Here is a 21,164-nt window from a genome sequence, read left to right as displayed (position 1 = left end):
GTTCAAAGGATATTTATAAACTGAACGTATCCATTTAACTACCCCTCAGATCAGGCAAAAGAAAATTAACACCCCAAAAGATCTTGTCCTCATTCCCATATCTCTTAAAGGTAACTACTACCTTGACTTATATCACATTGATTAGTTTTTCCTGATTTCATTTATGTAAATGAAATGGCATAACATGATTAGTTTAAGTGTAACTTCTTTTTTGGTTGTTGAATATTTCTTTTTAAAAGAAAATGTTTATTTTTGAGAGAGAGAGAGAGAGCACACACACACAAGCAGGGGAGGGGCAGAGAGAGAGGAACAGAGGATCCTAAGTATACACCAGACTCTGAGCTATCAGTGCAGAGCCCTAAATGGGGCTTGAATTGACAAACTATGAGATCATGACTTGAGCCGAAGTTGGACACTTAACCAACTGAGCCACCCACATGCCCCAAGTGTGGCTTCTTTTGTTTAACATTGTGAGATTCATTTATGTTGTTGCACGTAGTACTACTTTTTTTTTCATTGCTGTAAGGTGTTCTGTTGGATAAATGTAGTACAAATTATTTATTCATTTAAATCTTTTTGTTTTTATGAAGAGCATTTTCATATGCACAACCTATGTCTTTTGTTATGTACACATGCACACACACACACATCTTTCAGGTATATACCTAAGAGTGAAGTTGCTAAGTCATAGGATGTGTGTATTTTCTGTTTTAGCTTATATTGCCAGAGAATTTTCCAAAGTGACGGTCACTGACCCTTGGTTCTTTCAGTCTTTGAAACTTTAGCCATTCTGGTGGGTATGTAATGGTAAATCAGTGTGGTTTTCATTTCCATTTGCCGAGGAGTAATGAGGTTGAACATCTTTTTTTGGATATTATATTTTGTGAAGTACGTATTCATGTCTTTGCCCATTAAAAATGACTTGTCCTTTTCCTGTTGATTATTAGAAGTGTGTGTGTGTGTGTGTGTGTGTGTGTGTGTGTGTGTGTGTGTGTAGTTTGTACATGAATCTGTCAGTTTGTGTTTGAGGGAAGCAGACACTGATAAAGAGTTAAAAATGCAGAAAGTTTATTGTAAAGGCATGGCATTAGCTAGGGGCCTCCCCGTGAAGAATGTAGCCTGGGCTGTTACTTCCTTGGTCACTGTCATCCTGAAAATAGGGGGGCCTTGGCTCAAAAGTTGGAGACTCTAAAGGCGCTAATAGCTGGAGGCTCTCAGCTAACCACACTCTTAATAACTGAATGAGTCCTTTCTTGAAGAGGATGAATACACATCTTTGCATATGTTACAGGATCCTTCTGCAGTTATAGGTGTTGTAAATATCTTCTCAGTGGCTTGTATTTTCGTACTTTTTATGGTATTTGATGAACATGGGTTCCTAATTTTAATATAGCTTAATTTATTAAAATTTTTATTCATGCTAGTTCTGAGTTCTGTTTAAAACTCTGTGTCTATCCTAAGTTAATGAAGGTTTTTTCTTAATGTTACTTACTGGAAGTGTTATTGTATCTTCTAAATTTAGATCTGTATGCCACGTAGAATTGATTTTGGTTAATAGAAAAAGTAGGGGTAAAATTTTCTATCTTCTCCCTCCTGCTAACCATCCATGTCTCTTTCTGCCTCATCTGTCTGTCTGTTTATAGACATAGATGCACAGACATAGGTAGACATTCAGTTAACACAGCAGCATTTATTGAAAGCTCATCCTTTTCTACTGCTCTGCACTGGCGTCTTTGTTATACATTAAGGGACATAAATGTCTAGACTTGTTCCTGAAAATTTTCTTCTATTAGTCTGTTTATCTCTTGTTGCAATACCCAACTGACTTAATTACTGCAGTTTCAGAACTAATCTTATTATCTAGTGATAGCATTCTGTGTTCTGTTTCTTCAAAATTTTCTGCTAGGCTTTCTCAACTAATGTTCTTCATCTGAACTGAAAATGTAAAAAAACAGAATGATAATTTTTCTCAATTCTTTCAATTATGGCACCATTCTTAAAGCATAGAAGAGAAGTTAAATCATGAAATGGAAGTTTTAGGTCATTAGGGTTTAATCCTCTGATGGAAATCTGGTTGAGAAATCCTGGAAAGCTACTTGTGGTTCTTTGCATATTAATATATAATTCAAAATAAACTCTTCAGTTTCCACACACACAAAAAAATATTGGGAGTTTTAACGGGACAGAATTTAAACTGTACCTCAATTTGTAGCAAATAAAAATCTTTAAGATATTAAGTCTGAATCCACTAATATGATATTATATTCCTCCATTTATTTAGGTTTTCTTTCTTTCTTCTTTCTTCTTTCTTTCTTTCTTTCTTTCTTTCTTTCTTTCTTTCTTTCTCTTTCTTTCTTTCTTTCTTTCTCTTTCTTTCTTTCTTTCTTTCTTTCTCTCTCTCTCTCTCTTAAAAGGTTTTTTTGTTTTTTAATGTTTATCTTTGAGAGAAAGAGAGAGAGTCAGAGCATGAGTGGGGCAGGGACTGAGAGAGAGGGAGACACAGAATCTGAAGCAGGCTTCAGGCTCGGAGCTATCAGTACAGAGCCCAAAGTGGGGCTCAAACTCATAAGCGATGAGATCATGACCTGAGCCGAAGTCAGACACTTAACCGACAGAGCCACCCAAGCACCCCTATTTAGATTTTCTTTAATTATTCTCCGTAATGTTTTATAGAGATCTGGCACATCTTTTGTCATAGATTCTGGGTCTTAAGTTCTTTCTTGTCTAACAAGAAATCGGGACACAGGATTAAAATGCAAGAGACGGCTATTGTTCGGGAAAAGATAAGAGCCCCGAATAAGGGTCCTTCCTGCTCCATATTTATTAAGATCAGAAGGCTTACAAATATGATGGGCATGCACAAAGAGACAATGAATTTGTAACATGAACTCATGGACTGAGGGAAAGGGAGTTTTGAAGATATACCATGTTAGGGGTTTGGGTCAATAGAAACCAAAATCCTGGCGCAGGACAGATGGATGTTAAAGGCAGACATGAGGGCTCCATGTCTGTTTAACTTAGCCAGCCTAGGGGATAAGACAGAGTGTGTAATCTCAGGGTCTACAAGGCACCTTTCTTTTGTTAATTAGCTCCATTCTGGGCAACTTCACCTTGCAGCAGTTTATAGCCCTGTTTTCCTGTTTACCTAATTTGGTCCTTCCTTCCTGCAAAAGCAGCTTTCTGCTATAGTACTAAATTGAGCTGGGGGGGGGGGGGAGTATCCGCCCTGAATACCTAATCTTATTTACTTCTTCACATACCTTTGTATTGGGGCCTCGGCCCCACCCTCTCTATATCTATTTACCTAATCTTGTTTACCCAAATTTGGGTGTGAGCATGCTATGGCTTTGTAATTCTTTATGCCTTTTTAACCCATCAGTGCAGGGTCAGGGAACTTCTAAGCTTATTCCCCACAATCTTTTGTTAGATTTCTTCCCAAGTATTTGTTATTTTTGATGCTGTTGTAAAAGTAACGTTTAATTTTTAAAATTTTTCATTGTTTATTGTTATTCAGAAATGCAATTGATTTTTGAACATTGACTTAATCCACATCCGTGATAAATTTACATATTAATTATAACAGTTATGTGAATTCTTTTAAATTTTCTGTGTGCACAATCATCTATTGGCTCTATCTGCAAATAACTATTTACTCCTTTTCCAATCATTTATTTTTCTTATATTGTTGCACTGTCAAGATCTTAACTACAAGCTAGAAAGAGGTATAATCACACTTATTCCCAATTTCACATGGGAAAGCTTTCAATATTTCCCCTTTCAGTGCAACATAGATTGTCTAAGAAGATTCTGATTAGTATATTAATTGTCTTTCTCCTCTTAATTTTATTTATTTTTGACACACATGGGTATTAAATTAGGGTAATTATGTATTTTTTTCTCTTTAGAATGTTAATGTTATGAAATAAATTGATAAATTGATTTTTAAGTGTTAAGTGCAAATGATTTTATTCCTGAAATAAATGCAATGTCAGGGTTTTTTTTCACATTTTATATCCTGCTGTGTTCATTTTGCTAATACACTATTTAAGATGTTTGTACCTATGTTCTTGGGCAAGATTTGCCTATAAATTTATTTTCTTGATGTGACTTTCAGTGATTGCCATCAAAGTTATGCTATTAAAAACCTAAGTGTTCTCTTATTCTGTTCTGAAAGTGATTAAATGAAATAGGCCTCATTTCTTCTTAAATGTCTCAGCATTAACTGACAATGTCTTTTGTGCTTGAAGCTTTCTTTGTGAAAAAGTTCAATTATCTACAATAGGACTATTCAGTTTTTCTATTTTCTTAAGCCAATCTTTGTAAATTTTGTTTCTATGAATTTATTCATTTCTTAGTCATTTTTTACATAAAATTCTTTATTTTATCCTCTCATTAACTAATAATGGCCCTCTGAAGTTTTCATATTTGATGAATACTCTTTCCTAGTTTCCAAAGCATATTTTCACAGTTTACATTTTCTAGGTCACACTTTAGTTGAAGGAAGTCAGATGTTCCAATACTTCCAGAGCCAGGTGCTCCTTTTACACTTTAAATTTTGAAAGTTGTGATTTATGGTTTTTAAAATTTTAAATGGAACAATCAATCAGTCATCTGATCAATATAACAAATTGTGTGTATGCGTGTGTTTGTGTCTGAGCATGTAAGGAGAAAGAGGAAAAAGAAGGCATGAAGGCTCTGATTCCATGTGAGAGTAAACATTGGATAGATTATGCTTTCCACACAAGTTTTTCATAATTTTAATACACTCCAGTGACTCTTAATCTGAGCAATTGTTTGAACAATATAAATAGATTGATATTGTTAAGAGTCATAAAGATTTGGTTCCAGTCTTTTATGTAAATGTTTCTCAGAGCATGCTTTCCAAGCTTCCAGCAACTTGAAGACTTACTAAAAGCAAATTCTTGGATCCAATCCCACATCTGCTGAATCTGAATCTCTCAGGGTAAAACCCAGAAAACTATACTTTTTTGGATTAACTCCCTGGTGATAATTCAGTAAAATGACTTCACCTAGAGTTCAAAGCTGAGTAAATATATAGCTGATATGCTTTTTGTACAGAGAGAGAAGACTATCTTAGCTGAAGGCTAGCTGTCTCTAGAAATAGATCAGTATTTCAGCACTGCTACAGGTATCTGTACAACTAAGATTATAAGAGTGAGACCTTTTCAGGAATTTCATTGATCTAATTTCAAATTGAAATTACTTATCTAACCCCAAAGCTGTTGATTCAGATGACTGAAGCCTCATTCTGTACCTTTTTTCAGATAAATGAGAAAATGCATGAGCTATGTGTGCTAAACTCAGCCATAATGAACCAAACCTGGATGTGATATATGTCCAGATGCTCAAAAGGAAACAATTATCATTTATCATTTCCCAGTCGCTACTAAAACATTGCCAATTTGGAATGGGGGAATATGATCACACATAAACATTTGGCATATCTCTTTTTAATAACTAACCAGGGCTTCCTTTTACTTACTGGTGTTCAGTGAGTTGTTTACCATGTTTCAATATTTTAAACTCAAACAGTAATATACCTGATAATAGGAGAGCACAACCATTCTTTCTGTTTTGTTTTTGATATTAAGAAACAGTTCCATAAGTAGGTATTAGAATTTCTGATGGTAGTTTTTGATGATGAGGAACCCATAGCTATTAACCTGGGTGCTATGTGATATTAATAAGCTGCTCTTCCCTTCTCTATCACCACATATCTGAAGAATGGAATGTGCTAGGATTCCATTCTTCAGGACAAAACATTCTGTGTATATCATTAATTTGTATAGTCCATAAACCACCTGGCTTTAACTGTCCTTGAAGCATTGCATAGTATGAAGCTGAGAGCAAGTCTTTACTCCTGGATTGAGCTTAGTTTTTACATGAGGTTAAGTTAGCAGGCAGTATGGTTAGATGACTATGTATGCCTTGACCTGCAGTTTACAGTATTCTCTAAAGCAATTTTTCTGCATTTGGCCTAATAATCCTTTCTTTTGGTCTCTCAATTGGGGAAAAAACCCTGAAAGTAATTTAATAAAAAATAATTTAATTCAACCATTCTTGGAAAAAGCTTTCAGCACTAGCTTTAAAACCCACAACATGCACAGACACAAACACATATGCTTATATCTATCTATGTATTTACTTAAATTAGAGTCCTTCCCTCCTATTTAAAAATATATTTTTTAATAAAAATAAAATCTTATCTCTTCAAAAATGTGTCCATTCCTATTACAAATGGATGTTAAATATCCTTACCGGTATAATTGCTGTGTAAAACTGTGGAAGGTCTTTGCCTTCCAGAGGTTGTGTGAGAAATTTATGTCTTATTCACTTTTGATTTCATAAAAAAAAGTAATAAAGTTATATTTTGAAGTGTTAGCTATCTCATTGAGATTATTGACTAAAAATGTAGTACTGTTATCATGGCAAAATCAGATGATCCACTTTGGAAAATTGAGTAAATGACAAAGAATACCTAAGAAATGTTTTCATTAAAAATTTGAATTTTATTAAAAACATTCTTGTAGACAGCTTCCTTTTATTTTTTCATGTGCATTTATTTTTATACTAAAAGAGTATCTAAAAGCAGAAATCATATTTTTCCTGTTAAAATGTTTATGAATTTGTGATAAATGGCTGCTTTTCATATATGTTCTCTTTTAACTACTGAATAATTGTTCAAGACCTCAGTAAAAAATAGAGTTATGTTGTAAACTGCTTAGATATACTAAAACATTACAGTGGCATTATAAAACACTGTCATTGTGGACATCCTTGAAACCTTGCCCGAGATGTTTAAAATTTGCTCAAAGAAAACAGTTTAGCCTATCATTGAAATTATTAAGTTTGGTTTTGTTTACTAGTTGCCCATGAAAAGAATGATCTTGATGTTATTTAAATAAATAGATGAGATATTTAAGGGTGAAATAAATATATTAGATATTTAATAAATCAATGAATAATTTAACCTAGAAAAAAATAAAAATTATTTCTCCTCTAAACTCATTATATACTCTGCATCTTTTCAAGATATATGAAAGGAAGAATCTCTTAGAATATCATGAAAATTTAATCAGATCCCTTGCAGGAACATTTAGAAACAATCGCTTTATGCTGTAATCACTTCCTTCAGTCCTGATCCTTGAGGTGTGTATGAGGTAACATTATTAATGTTCTTTGTCTTTTGGGAGGTATGTGTAATTATTCTGTGCCTCATTGGTCTATGAGTATATGCTCAACACTTTAATGAGAATTGCCCTTGCCTTGTCTGTACAATGCACTAAAAGAGAGTCAAATCCCCTTTCTGAACTTCAGGGACCCATTTTTTGCCATGTATTATTCATTTTAAGTAAGTTAATGTCATTAGGAGACAGTTTCTGCCTTGTATGATAAAAGATTTTAAGTGAGGAGCAGTTAATTACTTATTGCCCATGCCCTGATGTGCTTTTCCATATGGCTTTTTTTTTGGCATACAAGTGACAAGAAGTCATCAGGGCAAAGTCATAAGCAGAACTTTTTATATTAAAACTTTAATGTACTAGTGCCCAAGGCACAAGCTAATTCCAGTTTTCTAGTTACAGAACCTGAGCGAATAATTTAGCATCTAGTGCTTCTCAATATGCTTATTTTAGTTCAACTTCTGTCTCTTAAATCAAACATAGAATTACCTCCCAAGTGCTTCAGTTGCATGTGTCAGTGACCTTGAAAGGAAAGTCTTAATAGCAGAACTCCTGCGTCCTCATGGGAAACATACTAAAACTTTTAAACTACAGCCGTGGGTCTAGTTTTGGTGTGATGAAATCCAAAATATGCGTAGTGGAAGGAATATTATGACATTTATTTTAGGTTATCTTGGATTATAGGAAAGAAAACAAAATGTTCTTTACCTTTCCTAATTATGAAGGTATGCGTTAACGATGTCCCTTGATTGACAAATACTTGTTCTGGTTCCAGACTTGTCAATGAATACATGTAATAGTTATTGAAACTAAAAGAATCAAGAGTATGAGCCATTTAGCTCTAAAATGTCTCTATCAGAGAAGGTTGGGACCAGCCATCTTGTTGGGTGGGAGGGTTGTGAGTTGGCATCAGGCTGCCCTTATATAATAATCCCCTGTGTTTACTTTGTTGTTCTGCTCATTTGGGAGGGGTCTTGAGTGCCATGGGAAATTTGGTCTAGAGGTTCTCGTACACTTAGCCCTTGGTACTGTCACTTCATCTTAAAATATTAGAACTAGAAAAGACTTCAAAATAATTTAAGATTAGCTGTTTCATTTTATAGTTGAGAAAACCTAGGGCAAGAAGTTACAGTGATTCAGTCAAGCATACAGTTTAATTCTTTATGCTTTAATGCTATTAAAATACCTCTTAATTTCATGCATGCATCATTCTAACTATTCCTAAGTAGGTATCAGAAAAGCACAATCAAGTCACAATTTTTATTTTTCTTTATTAGACTATTGGAGACACTTTCTCTGAACTGGATTCAAGAATGTGATTACCAAGGAAGCTGGTATCAACACAATGTGTTTTTAGGGATGAAATTGGATCTAATTTAAACACAAATGTGAGATGTATTTCAGTTTCATAGTTTACGTATTGTGTATTACTGAAGTTGATCTGCCATGTAAAAGAAAATTTGTGCTTGAGAAAGAGATTTTCTGGACTTGTCATATTTTTATGATGCTTAATGGTAGCATTCTTTTTTATTAATGGAAAAGGATACTTATCTGTAATCTTATTTGCCTTACACTGTGGTTATAATTTTATTTAAAAAATGAGACTTTGCATATTATCATTTTAGAAAGAGATGTTTGGCAAGAAGATAGGAAAAAATAGAGAAAGAAACTCAATATATTACTAATGAAATAAAACTTGCCAAGAAATCAAGGCCAAGCCCAATTCAGTAGTGATTAAATAGCAATTATAATTTTAGAGCTATTAAGACAATAGTGTGAAGTGATTTAGTTTCAATTCAGTCCCAAGGAGGGACAGATGCACATTATAACAACAGATGCAGTCACTCCACTGACTAATACTCTGGAGTGTAAATCAGAAGAGCTGAGTCTGTGTTCAGCTTTATCAATAATTTTGCTGAGCTCCTAGTTCGAGTCACAAATTTTAATCTATAGCTGTTATTGCAATTCTTGCCTTTTTCTTGTAGAGAGATTTTGATGGTTAATGACTTCTGTAAGGGGGTGCTCAGTAAAGTTAAACAATGCTTTGCATGCTTTTAATGCATTTGACTGCATTAATGCATTTGACAAGAGCTGAAAAATGTGTGTCATTAATAAGTGTTATCACACTTCAATAGTTTGGCAGAGTGGAGTAACTATTACAGGGCTTAAAATTATTGGTTTCTCAAGGACTGATGATTTAAGCCAGTATCACAAACAAAAGATCTTCTTTCTCATTTTCTTATTTCTTTACATGTTTCCACTGTACAAATCTCTCTTTTTCTTATTACCATCTATCACCCAATCCTTGATATCTCCTAAGTCTGTCTGCAACCTAGCCTTGCTGGGAAGCTTCAAGCTCTCTTTCTACCTGCCAACTGAATCTTTCCAAGTGGATGTCTCACAGGCACTTCAAATTCACCACATATTTAAACTAAGTCTGTCACCTTTCTCATAAAATATCTTTCTTTCACTCAGAGGCTGATTACTCATGCTAGGGAATTGAGAATTACATTTGCTACCTTCCCCTTTCATAGCTCATGGTCAAGACATTGGGAAGCAACCATCCACTGTTCGTCTACATTGCTGATAGCCATGTATAGGTCCTTACTGTTTTCTGTGTTAGATTAATGCCATTGAACAGGTTGGGAAGGGAGCTAGATGTTGTGGAAAGAACGAGGGCCCTGGCACCCAATAGACATGGATGTTTGAAGACTCAGTTCTGCCTCTTACTAGCTGTGTTTGTTTGAGCAGATCATTTAAATTTGTTGATCTTGAGTATATGCACCATATGACGGCAAGTAGTTACACAAAGTTTTGTTAAAAATTATATATTATACACACACACACACACATACATATATACATATATGTATATGTGCTGTGGCTGATGGATTTAGGATTTAAATAATCTGTAGTGATAGCCTTACAGTATACTATCTTTCAGTGAATCTGGGTTATCTCACCGTTAGCTCAAGAAGCCTTTCTACTGCTGCTGTAGCAGGATTCTCACCCAGAGTCATGACACTGAGGCCTTTTAATTTCCAGGAAGCAACTTTATTCATGCCAGCATCGCTCAGTTGGGTTAGTACCCGAAGAACTGAGCCCTGAATGTCATGTGGCGTAGTTTTTTATACATTTTCTATTTCTTTTTCTTCCATATATGGTAACACACACAAGCATGTAGTCTGATTAAGTAGTCTCAGTTTACAGGTCATGAGGGATGTTGTCACATTGGCACATAGCCAGGTTACCTTGAAGTTTTCTCTCCCTTTTATTCTCTCTCCTTAGGCTGGGGGACTCTACCACACTGCTAAGTTCCTTCTAAATCTTATGTCTAGCCAAGGCTTTCCTAACCTTAACAAGCTTTAGAACCTCCTTACCAGTGTGTATCCTAATGTCCAAGATTTTGGCTTCACTTACCACCACTTCTAGAAGACAGGTCTTCTTCCCACCATTGGAGTCCACCAGGTGCCTCCATGTTCCTCAGTCTTGTTTGTTCTCTTTCTGAATTGTCCTTTCTCCATTTTCCTTCATACCAAGACTTCAGGTCTAACTAGTATCTTCCTTTTGAAGCCTTCCATGACTCCCACCACTTGTCATATGTAGACGTAATTGCTTCCGTTCTGGAAATTCTTTATCATTTTGTTTACACAGCTAATTATTAGTTAACTTCTGTTGACTTTTATCATGTTCTTGATACTCTTGCAAGTGTTTTGTATTATGGACTTACGTATGCTTTATTAGACAGCACTGTTATAACACATATTTCAAAGCTGAGAAACTCAGGCACAGAGTAGTTAAGGACACTTGCCTGAGATCAAAAAGCTCCTTAGTGGTGGAGTCAGGCTTTGACCCAGGCAATCTGGCTCCTGTGCCTGTATGATTATCCACTTAACTCCTTAGTGCCTCGCAGTATTGAACACTGGATGGGCTTTCATGTACCCCGGTGTTATCCTTGACATGAAAGAAAGACCCCAGCCCCACGTGGTACATGCATTAGTTTAGCAATAACAAGTGCAGTTAGGGGCAATTAGGATGTGAGCCCTTTAGGAGTATGCAAGTGATAGCTGTTTGTAAATGATTTTCGTTGTTAAAGTGCTTTTGAAGGGTAATTATCCATAATACCGCATAATCAACTTTATATTACTTAGGGAGTGATTCTTCATTTTTGTGACTTGCTTTTTTGTCATTTACTGCTTTCACCTCTGGCCCATCATTCCTGCTTTTTGCTAATTCTTCTGCTCATTAGCATGTCCAATGGTAGAAGAGAGAGGAGATGAATTCTAATCATTCATTTTGCTCCTCCTTGACGGCTGCTACAGTAGGGAAAGGTTAAACTATTGGACAACGTAATGCTTGGGGTTATAAGATGAAATTTTATGCACACATCCTTATTTTCCATTACCATCAATAACAATATTCATTTAAAATGTAAAAACCATGTTTTGAGTACTAGGTTTTGTGGATCACATTAACTGCTGTTTCAGGAGCCAGGAAAGATAAGCTTAATTTTATATTTTTGACTTTTTAAATAAAGGCCCGATCTGAGAAAGCTCAGGAGGTACTTTTTGACAATGTACTTCAATTAACTTATCAGTGTACATAAATACATCCCTATAAAAATTCAGGCTTTAGAAAACTTTGTTCAGTTCTCATTTGCCGAGTATATCTAAACTCCTTGCTTTGGTATTTATATCTTCTCCAATATTATTCCTGCATTAATCTTCAATTGAAGGTCCCCTTATCTTCCCCAAGAGCATCCTTCTGGCTACACCGAGGTAGTTCCTAACATTTGCGTGTGCCACAGGCCCTCTGCCATGCCTGCTGTACTCTTTGTCTCTTGTCTCTTTTGTGAGCTCTGTCTTTGAATCCAAACCAAGCAGCAAGATCTCAAGGAAAGCATCTCTGGGAAACTGCCTTGTTCCTGTCTTGTCTCCCTACTATGGGCTCCTGCAATGCTTCTCACTTCTATTGCTGACACTCAGTTTTGATGCGTTATATTTTATCTCCTTTTCTGCCTATCCTGGCTCACTTACTGGTTTTATATAATAATGGTAATACAAACTGTGACTTATTGAGCACTTTCTCAAAGTCAGACACTGCACTCAAGTTTTGACAAACTATCTCACTGATTGCTTACAGCTTTAGGATGTAGGCATTAGAAAGGAGGTAATAGCGGCTCAGAGAGGTTAAGACACTTGCCCTCAATTCCACTGCTTATGAGTGGTGGAGGCATTGCTTTTTGCCATGATTTCTTTTGAGGTCACGTCTCATGTATTTCTCTACCAGTTATTGTGAAGCATTGTGAGATATGTCTCACAGCGCCAGAATGCACAAAGGGGACCTTAATCATCTGTGGATAATCATAGTATCTCTTAGGCTACAAATAAAAAGTACGTGAGTGAATAGGAATAAAAACACCAAGTTGATACTTCTTTATTTGCCAGATTTAAAATATCTTTCTAATTATATAGCACCCTAAACAGCAATTTATTGATGGAGAAATGAGAGGAGAATACCATAGTTTTTTAACTTATTAGTGACTACATAATGGTAAGCGGGAACAGCACATTTTCTTTCTTTCTTTCTTTTTTACGTTTATTTATTTATTTTGGGAGAGACAGAGACAGCATGAGCAGGGGTGGGGCAGAGACGGAGACAAAGAGAATCCCAAGCAGGCTCTGCGCTGCCAGCGTAGAGCCCGACGTGGGGCTTGATCTCATGAATCATGAGATCAACCTGGGCTAACACCCAGAGTCCAACGCTTAGTTGAGTGAGCCACCCAAGTGCCCCAGGAACAGCACATTTTCTAACATTAGGTGGTCACTTAGAACATCACCATATTACATAAAACTTAGTTTTGAAAATGTTAAGTCATCAAATTGATGTTATTGTTTTATTTTCCATTTTCTGACATCATCAGTACATTTTGTAATGTCCTTTTTTCCTTTCTCTTTCAGATTTTGAGAATGTTCAACTTGAAAGATATGTTATTTTCCAGTGTTCATGAATATCTCCAACACTTTACAGTGATTCAGTTAATGGAGAGTACCTTGTAAAAGGTTGGTTGATTATTTAATAACCGTCTCTGAGTTTGACTATATATAGCTAAATTTAGATTTTTAAAATATAATTGTTATACTTTCTGATTTCTCAATCAATATTATTCTCTTTTTAAGATAAAAACAAACAACCATAGGAATAAAATATGGTTACCACGTGCACACTTGAATGTTGATTTGAAAGGTACATCCACTTTTAAGGTGTCTACTGAAATAACATTCTTCTTTCTCGTAATAGATGGTTTATGACAAATTTCTTTTCTTGATAGATAATGTAGACTATTTTGAGGGTATCTATTATATGTGTAATAAAAATTTATTCATGTCAGGGCGCCTGGGTGGCTCAGTCAGTTCAGTGTCCAACTCTTGATTTTGCCTTAGGTCATGATCTCACAGTTCATGGGTTTGAGCCCTGAGTCGGGCTCCAAGCTGATGGTGCAGAGCCCGCCTGGGGTTCTCTCTCTCCCTCTCTCTCTACCCCTCTCCTGCTCTCTCACTCTCTCAAAAATAAATAAACTTAAAAAAAAATCTATTCACATCTCTGTGGGTTGGTACAGCCAAAGCAGGAAGTAGTGCTCCATGTCAGCAGTGCCTCTTCTGGTAACAAAGTTCCTGGGGAAAAACTGGTTGAACATCAGGAGCAGGATTCTCTTTTCTCTTCTGGAATCTAGCAAGCCATTTTTATTACTACACTTTAAATCTTGTCAGGAAGTGAAATGTTTAGTTATCTTAACGTGGATTACAATATTTTTACTCTGGGAGGTTTTACGTGGTTATAATTAAACCTCAGTTCTCTCTACTGTGTGTATTTGGTCCAGGACATGTGCCTTTTGAGTGTTTGTTTGCTTAGAAAAAATGTATCTTCCTTTTTTCAATAAACTATAAAAATACAAATAAACTCTTTGAGTACTTTTTTGAGGAATTGTTTTTAAATGTTCATTATCTTATTTCAAGGAGTTAAATGAGATGTATTTTAGTTTGATTTTAGGTTGTTCAGTGAGCTGAGGCCCATGCCATCTAGTTGTATGATGGTTTATATGCCTTTTCAGTGACATCTTCTTCCCCTCCTTCAGAGGACAACCCATCTCGAGGAAGGATTGTGGCAGTGAAAACAAGATTTTCCTTTTTCCTTCATCTTCTGCCTTCACTTGGCTGATTTGATCTGTATAAGCTTTTCAAAACCCTAGCCTCATAGCCCTTGACCTTCCCAATTCAAAAATCTTGCAGTTCTGTTTATTATCTGTACTTGCCACTCAACATTTGCAATTTGCCATCATGCAGAGCTGCTCAACTTCAGAGATTTCATGTCTTTGTTCTTCTATTTCTACAACGGAAACTGTTAGTTCCCTTCCCTTGACCATCAATTGTTTCACTGCCTTACTCCCAGTCCTGCAGTCATTTGTAGATCTCACCTGTCTCTCTATTCAACCGAGACTATTCTAGAGACCATATCATGTGCCCTCACTCTTGTAAACTTTTCATAGTCCTGCTTTGTCAATACCCAGCCCTGGCAACATACAAATACCTGATTTAGTTGTACTCGCATTCCAGTCTCATTGTGCAGCACAGAGTCACGTATCTTGATAAATTATCTGTAGCACATGATTTCCAAATAGGAATATTGGAAAAGGAGTGGAGACTTGAAGGAATGAAGAAAGGTGAGTAGTTCAGCTTGATGGGCTTGGGGGGAGGGGAAATGAAGGAGAATGGAACTAGAGGGGCGAATTAGACCTTCATATCAGAGCATAAAGGAATCCTGCTAAGGAGTTTACACTCATCCTAAGGGTGGTGAGAAGTTGAGAAAATTCTGAGTTGATGAATAATGTTCTTAGAACTACATTTTTAGAAATAAAATGTTGCCATCTGTGTGGGAGGCTATTAGCATGTGAAGAACGATTTGAAGGATATCAGACTAGTTTGGAGGCTATTGAGATGGTACAGTCATGAAGTTTTAGGGCCTGGACTGGCCAGCTGGAATAGGGACGGAGAACTCTTTCTCCTTTACTGTATTCTGTGGACCAGTGTCCTGTGTCACGTTCATAATGCTCTGCAGCTGTGTAGGAGACCTTCGGAAAAAGCTCTGGGCTCTTTACCAAGATGACATGTCAATTCATCTTTCTCATGGGAGACAAATGAGTTTGCCAAACTATTTTTCCTAGTTAAAGCCTGGTGTGTATCTTTCCACGGGTAGAATTATTCTGCGTACCATAACAAGGGGGTGTAGTGTGTAATGTTTTCAAAATTTCTCTGAGGAGTGTTCCTTTGTGTAGAAATGATGGCAGATTCCAATTTAATTTCTACCATAGATCAGAAATGATATTTCCTCTCAGTGCTCTAAATAAGGTGAGACCTGTGAACCTACCTGAAATGATTTAAGAAGGTTATAATTGAATTGTCACCCAGATCGTACAGTCTTTGCCAGAGAGGTAACAAAAACATTTGGAAATAACTTTCTATTTTTAAGACAGTCACCAAACTTGACCACAGAGTCTGCCTAGGAGGTTGGTACACCTCTCTGTTGTCCTTATGACCCCCCCTGAGCTAAGTGAATTGATGGTCCTAGATAATGCTGATTGACAACTCACAACCTTGGGAGAAGGATGGAAAGAGCAAGAATCGATTTGGAATATCCCTTGGCATTGCCTTGGAAAGGAAATAAAGGTATAGTATAAATTCTTTGGGCTTGTATCTTCTCTATCTTTTGACACCCTGAAATTTCCAGCTTACTGTAAAAAAATATTCTAAGATCTGGGCTGAAGAGCAGAGAGATTTTTAATTTTGTCAGAATACTGTCGTGTTTCTGATAGTCAAGTAGCTAGAACCTTTCAAATGGCAGCCTTGAAAAAGAATAACAGTAGATTGAAATTATACTCGGACTACTGTGGCTCCAGTTCCTTGTTACATGACCTGACTGCTATGTTTTTCTGCTATCTTGAAAATTTTAGGAGGGGAAATAAGTAAGGTTTTGCATTCAGTTAGCCATTAGGGAGTGGAAATTCAACCCTTAATTTTTACCAAAGTTTATGAAGTAAGTATTTGCGAATTTAGCCTGATCTATTTAGAATGAAGTTGATATTTTATATAAACATGTATTCTTTATTGTAGTTCTCTTCTTCTAACTTGTGTTAAGGTGTGTGTATACTTGCTATATTCTCCCTAACCACCTGCTATGGTAGCTTTTGGATGGCTGGAGATGAATTTCCAATTTTTGGATCACTGCCACTTCTACACAGTATTAACCTCCTCTGGTTCATTTAGTAGGGTCAAAACAGCTACGTGTGAGATCTATCACAATAGTGCAGCTGTTAGTCCAGGTGAAAAAACGTTTTTGTTAATATATTGAGTCCCTTGAACTTATTTCAGTGTAGTCGTGTGAATACTGACAGGGCATCTTTTAAATTTAGTCTTATTTAATAGCACTTCCTTGAGTGCTTACATTTTCAACATCTTTATGAGGGATTTGAAATACAAAGATAAAATGAAGTCCTGGTTGTCTTGTAGGGGCGATAGTTAATTATGGATTGGAAGTCCATTTAATTTTTCTAAAAAGGAATCTTTGAAATCTTGCCTTGATTAGCTCTGTATTGCATGACATTCAGCACGTATTCTGTAGTGGAGTTTAGCATGATAGAAATACAATAATTATTGCTGTGTGGATTGTGTGGAAAGTAAGGTAGCCTCTCTGAGTTGGGGAGGAGAAATGAGTTCTGATAGTTTTTGGTATTCCAGAGCTTTCATTCTCTCTCTCTCTCTCTGTCTCTCTGTCTCTCTGTCTCTCTGTCTCTCTGTCTCTCTGTCTCTCTCACCCACACACAAAAATTCTATACCCAAATGGCTTTATATATATATGCTTTTTGGCCAAAGCTATTTCCATTCTAGTGTTATCATTGGGGTGGGAAGGAATATGAAATGAATGTAAGTCCTTACTCCCAACAACAAATCCAATGTAGTGGATATGAAATCCCTGATGCTGTAAGTCAAGATCTGGAAAAAAAAGGAAGTATCTGTCAACCCTTTTCTGGATTTAAATTAATGAGACACTGGGAATCAGCATGGTTCAGTAGTTACATTGACCCCAAAAACACAAACTATAGTCATTAGCTCTTTTGGGGTTTTGATGTTTTATATTTTTGTATTTCAGTAATTCTCTGTGGGTCTTTGGCATTGCTACATGTTTTACAAACTAAGGCACTGCCTGCCTCATCTTAGACTATCTATTTAAGGGTGTTTTTATAGCAAACCCTCTAGGAAGAAAGGAAGGGAAATTTCTCACTAGAGAGCAAAGGGCAGATGGTTTCATCTCCACTGTGATGAAGATCATGTCTGCCTCTGGGGCAAAATTCAGGCAGGCTTACTGCCCATTAGAAACGATTTGGGCTTGCTAAGCTCGAGTTCCTTTCCTGTTGAGTACCACCCCCTGCGTACAGGTGTTCCTTGGCCCGTTTTGCGGTGGCCCATGGCAGTTGAGGCTCAGAGACCTGCAGCAAAAGTGATGATGCTCTGGCTACAGCTAGGGCTCGACTAACAAAGTGTGCTTTTCTTTCTGGATTAGGAGTATAGTGTTGTGAAACTATGCCTATGACATTGTGGTACACTAACTTGGAAGCTTGCAAGTATGGTAGAAATCTGAGCTTTCACAGTTCTTGACGGATACAAGATGTTAGAGCTGATTTCCTATTATAGAACCAAATGACGCTGAAATGTGGATGATCTGTCATTATTAATCTGTGGCATGATCCTAAATTGTTTCTTTTTTCCCAAAAGTCACATGACTTTTTTAGTGTTATTGTTATAAACATGGCAGAAACAAGGACAGTGATTTGAAAGCTGCAGGTAGAAATACTCCCCCAGGGAATATTACAATAGGATCATTACATGTGGATTTTGTTGTTTTTTTAGTTAACTCTTAAGCTCCTCATCTTCCACACAGAACTCTGCTTTATTATTTTCGCTCTTTCACAATGCTATTGCTTTTGAGATTCTTAACAGGCAAAGCCTAGGAACTTTACAGAAGCTAGGTAAGACCAAAAATATACAGAGTGCTTGCAGATCAAGCCTCATCCACAACTCCGTGGGGAATCAAGCAAATGGCAAGAGTGTAATGCAGTCCTTATAATTTTAGTTCTCTTTTCTGTTTTATCTCTCTTGGGGCTGATGTATCCATCACCTGTTTCAGTGGAGTACATACTGAGGTGAAGCTTTGCTTAGTATTTTATTGAACCTCATATGAGATTAAAAGGAAAAGTCTGTTCGTTATGTGTTGTGTGTATGAGTCTCTGTGTGTGCACATGAGTGTTTGAGTTTTCTATCAGTGCACATAGAAGCTTGGAATGATTTCCTCACATCTGTAATCAACATCTGTCTTCATAAAGAGAATTCTTGACAAACAAAAGGAAGGCAAATACAGTTCTTTTGCTCTTTGTTTTTTCCGCATTATCATTGAGTTTGGGCTGATCACTAACACATTTTTAAACAAGCCTGTGAAGCAGGTAGTGGGCTGAAGCGATTTTTTTTGTGATATTTGGTTCTGTGCCAATATCAGTTTTACTTTAGCTCATTAACTTCTGGAGTGAAGAACCTCTGCCTTATTCATCTTTGAAACTCCACATTGGACTCCATCTGCCCTGGAACATAGGAGGTGCTCAGTAAATGTTTATTTGTTGGAATTGATGAAAAAATAATAATTGGACTCACAAATAGTAAATGGACACATTTTTAGTGGAACGAATGCCTGGAAGGAATTAAGAGAATGGTTTACTTCAGGCAGAATAATGCTTCTCATTTCAAACATCCAGAGGTGTTAAGGGGTACCTGGGTGGCTCAGGTTGAGTTTCCAGCTCTTGATTTTGCTCAGGTCACGATCTCATGGTCTTGGGATCAATCTTCTTGTTGGGCTCTGCGCTGATGGCGCGGAGCCTGCTTGGGATTTTCTCTGTCTCTCTCTGCCACTTCCCTGCTCGTGCACATGTGCTATCTCAAAAATAAATAAACTTAAAAAAATTTTTTTAAATTAAAATAAAAAATGAGCCTTTAGCAATCTTCTGCTATTTTTATAAACTTTTTGTCTCTTATTATAATTCAAATAAATAATTACAGCTAACATTTACTGAGAGTTTATCAAGTGTCAGGTGTTGTTTTCAGCTGTCTCCATATTACCTCATTTAGTCCTCAGAATACTAATGAAAACATTTTATTATCTGTTTTGTGCAAATGAGGAAATGGGAGGATAGATAACGTCCAGAAGTCACAGTTGTCAGGACAATACAGAGTCAGAGGAAGTTCCTAGGTTGATGTCTTAATACTGCCTCTTAGAGAAGGGTGGATATGCCCTTGCACATGCTGAACATGTTCCACGATCTGCAGCAACTGCCTAGAAGAGATTGAAAAGGAACTGAAAGGCGCACTATGTTGAAACTTACTGTTAAAACAAACAAAAATTTGGCTTCAAAAGCATTCTAGTTTCTTTGTCTGTGGCAAGAATTTATTTTCCAGGCATTCTGGCTGGAACCCATTAAACTTGGATATCGGTGCGAAGGGAAAACATACATTGTACTTGACCTAAGATTAAACTGTAGAAAGACCATGCCACATAACGGGTATCCAATAAATACTTTTTTGATAGACTGAAGGTGGTATTAGAATTCTAAAATGCTATTTCATTTTTAGACTGATCTATAATTATACTTAGCAAACTTTCTCATACCCATCATCCCTTTGTAGGTATGTATATCCAGATCTTTGGTTATAATATAGTATTGATTCTGAAGTAAATTTTATGTGTCTTTTGTATGGTATTGTGGTCAATTATGGGCCAGCAAATGTTTTTCTGGTGATGTAATTTACTGACATTCAAGAGTAATTCTACATGTGTATAAATATTCAGGCTATAAAATAAATAGATCAAGATTCAGAAATCCAAAAGCTTGGTGGGAATTTTATAATATAATATAAGAAAATTAACCTCTTCAGAATGGAAGCTCTAAGTTATTGCAGTTTTAGTTTTCATCAAACAGATGGAGAGTTCAGAAATTTTTCAGAAGGAATAGTCTTTAAAAATTTTTTTTAATTTTATTTTTTTATTTTTTTAAATTTTATTTTAGAGAGAGAATCTTAAGCAGCATGGAGCCCAACATGGGGCTTGATCCCACAACCCTGGGATCATGACCTGAGCTGAAATCAAGACTGCTACACTCAACTGACTAAGCCACCCAGGACCCCCTGATTTTTAAATTTTAAATAAAAATATAAAATTAATTGACATAAGCATATTTTGGATTATCCACAGGACCACTTATAACCAAGTCCTGAGAAAGGATTTAACAGCTGACACTTGCTTTACCTGAGTTTCTCAACCCCCATGTTACTGACATTTGGATTCGATGGTTCTTACTTGTGGGGACATGACCTGTGCTTTTAGGATGTTTAGAAGAATCCTTGCATTCTACCTCCTAGATGCCAGTACTCCCTCTTCCCAGCTGACCACCCAAAATGCCTCCAGATGTTGCCATATATCCCCTAGAGGACAAAATTGCCCCCATGGAGAGCCAATGTGCATTCGTGTCTAAGAATGAGTTTAAGCAAAGTGGCACTTAAAATGTGTGATACTATGGAAAGAGTAGAGGCGAAACTTAATACATAAATGATGCATTTCATACCAGGTAGAGGCCAAATGACATCACATGACAATTTAAGGCTTTACAATAGTTTTAATAGAAAAGTCTTAGAACACTTGAATGATAAGATATCAGAAAATACTGTAAGCATTCAGAACAAAGATGACAGATGTGTGCAGAGGCAGTTAAATATCGTATTTACGTTTAGTTGCAACATAATAGCATCATCTATCTCAATTAATGTTAATTGAATTTTATTGATTTTTAAATTTTGTTTGTATACATTG

General features: G+C 36.3%; 1 long non-coding RNA gene across 3 annotated transcripts in view; it reads left to right on the top strand.

Annotated features, from left to right (window-relative positions):
- The first annotated feature begins 7,063 nt into the window (after nucleotides 1-7,063).
- The window catches only part of LOC122237691, a 115,198-nt gene continuing 101,097 nt past the window's right edge, over nucleotides 7,064-21,164 (top strand). For 2 of the 3 annotated variants that reach the window (XR_006216298.1, XR_006216299.1), the window contains exons 1-3: nucleotides 7,064-7,170; nucleotides 8,480-8,590; nucleotides 13,163-13,264. This is a non-coding gene — a long non-coding RNA (uncharacterized LOC122237691). Of the gene's footprint in view, nucleotides 7,171-8,479; nucleotides 8,591-13,162; nucleotides 13,265-15,827; nucleotides 15,920-21,164 lie in introns of those variants that run through there. The other variant, XR_006216295.1, reaches the window with a different exon arrangement.

The sequence above is a fragment of the Panthera tigris genome, chromosome A1, assembly GCF_018350195.1.
Source record: "Panthera tigris isolate Pti1 chromosome A1, P.tigris_Pti1_mat1.1, whole genome shotgun sequence".
Lineage (NCBI taxonomy): Eukaryota > Metazoa > Chordata > Mammalia > Carnivora > Felidae > Panthera > Panthera tigris.
The sequence above is the reverse complement of the archived record's forward strand: the minus strand, read 5'-3'. Positions and strand labels throughout refer to the sequence as shown.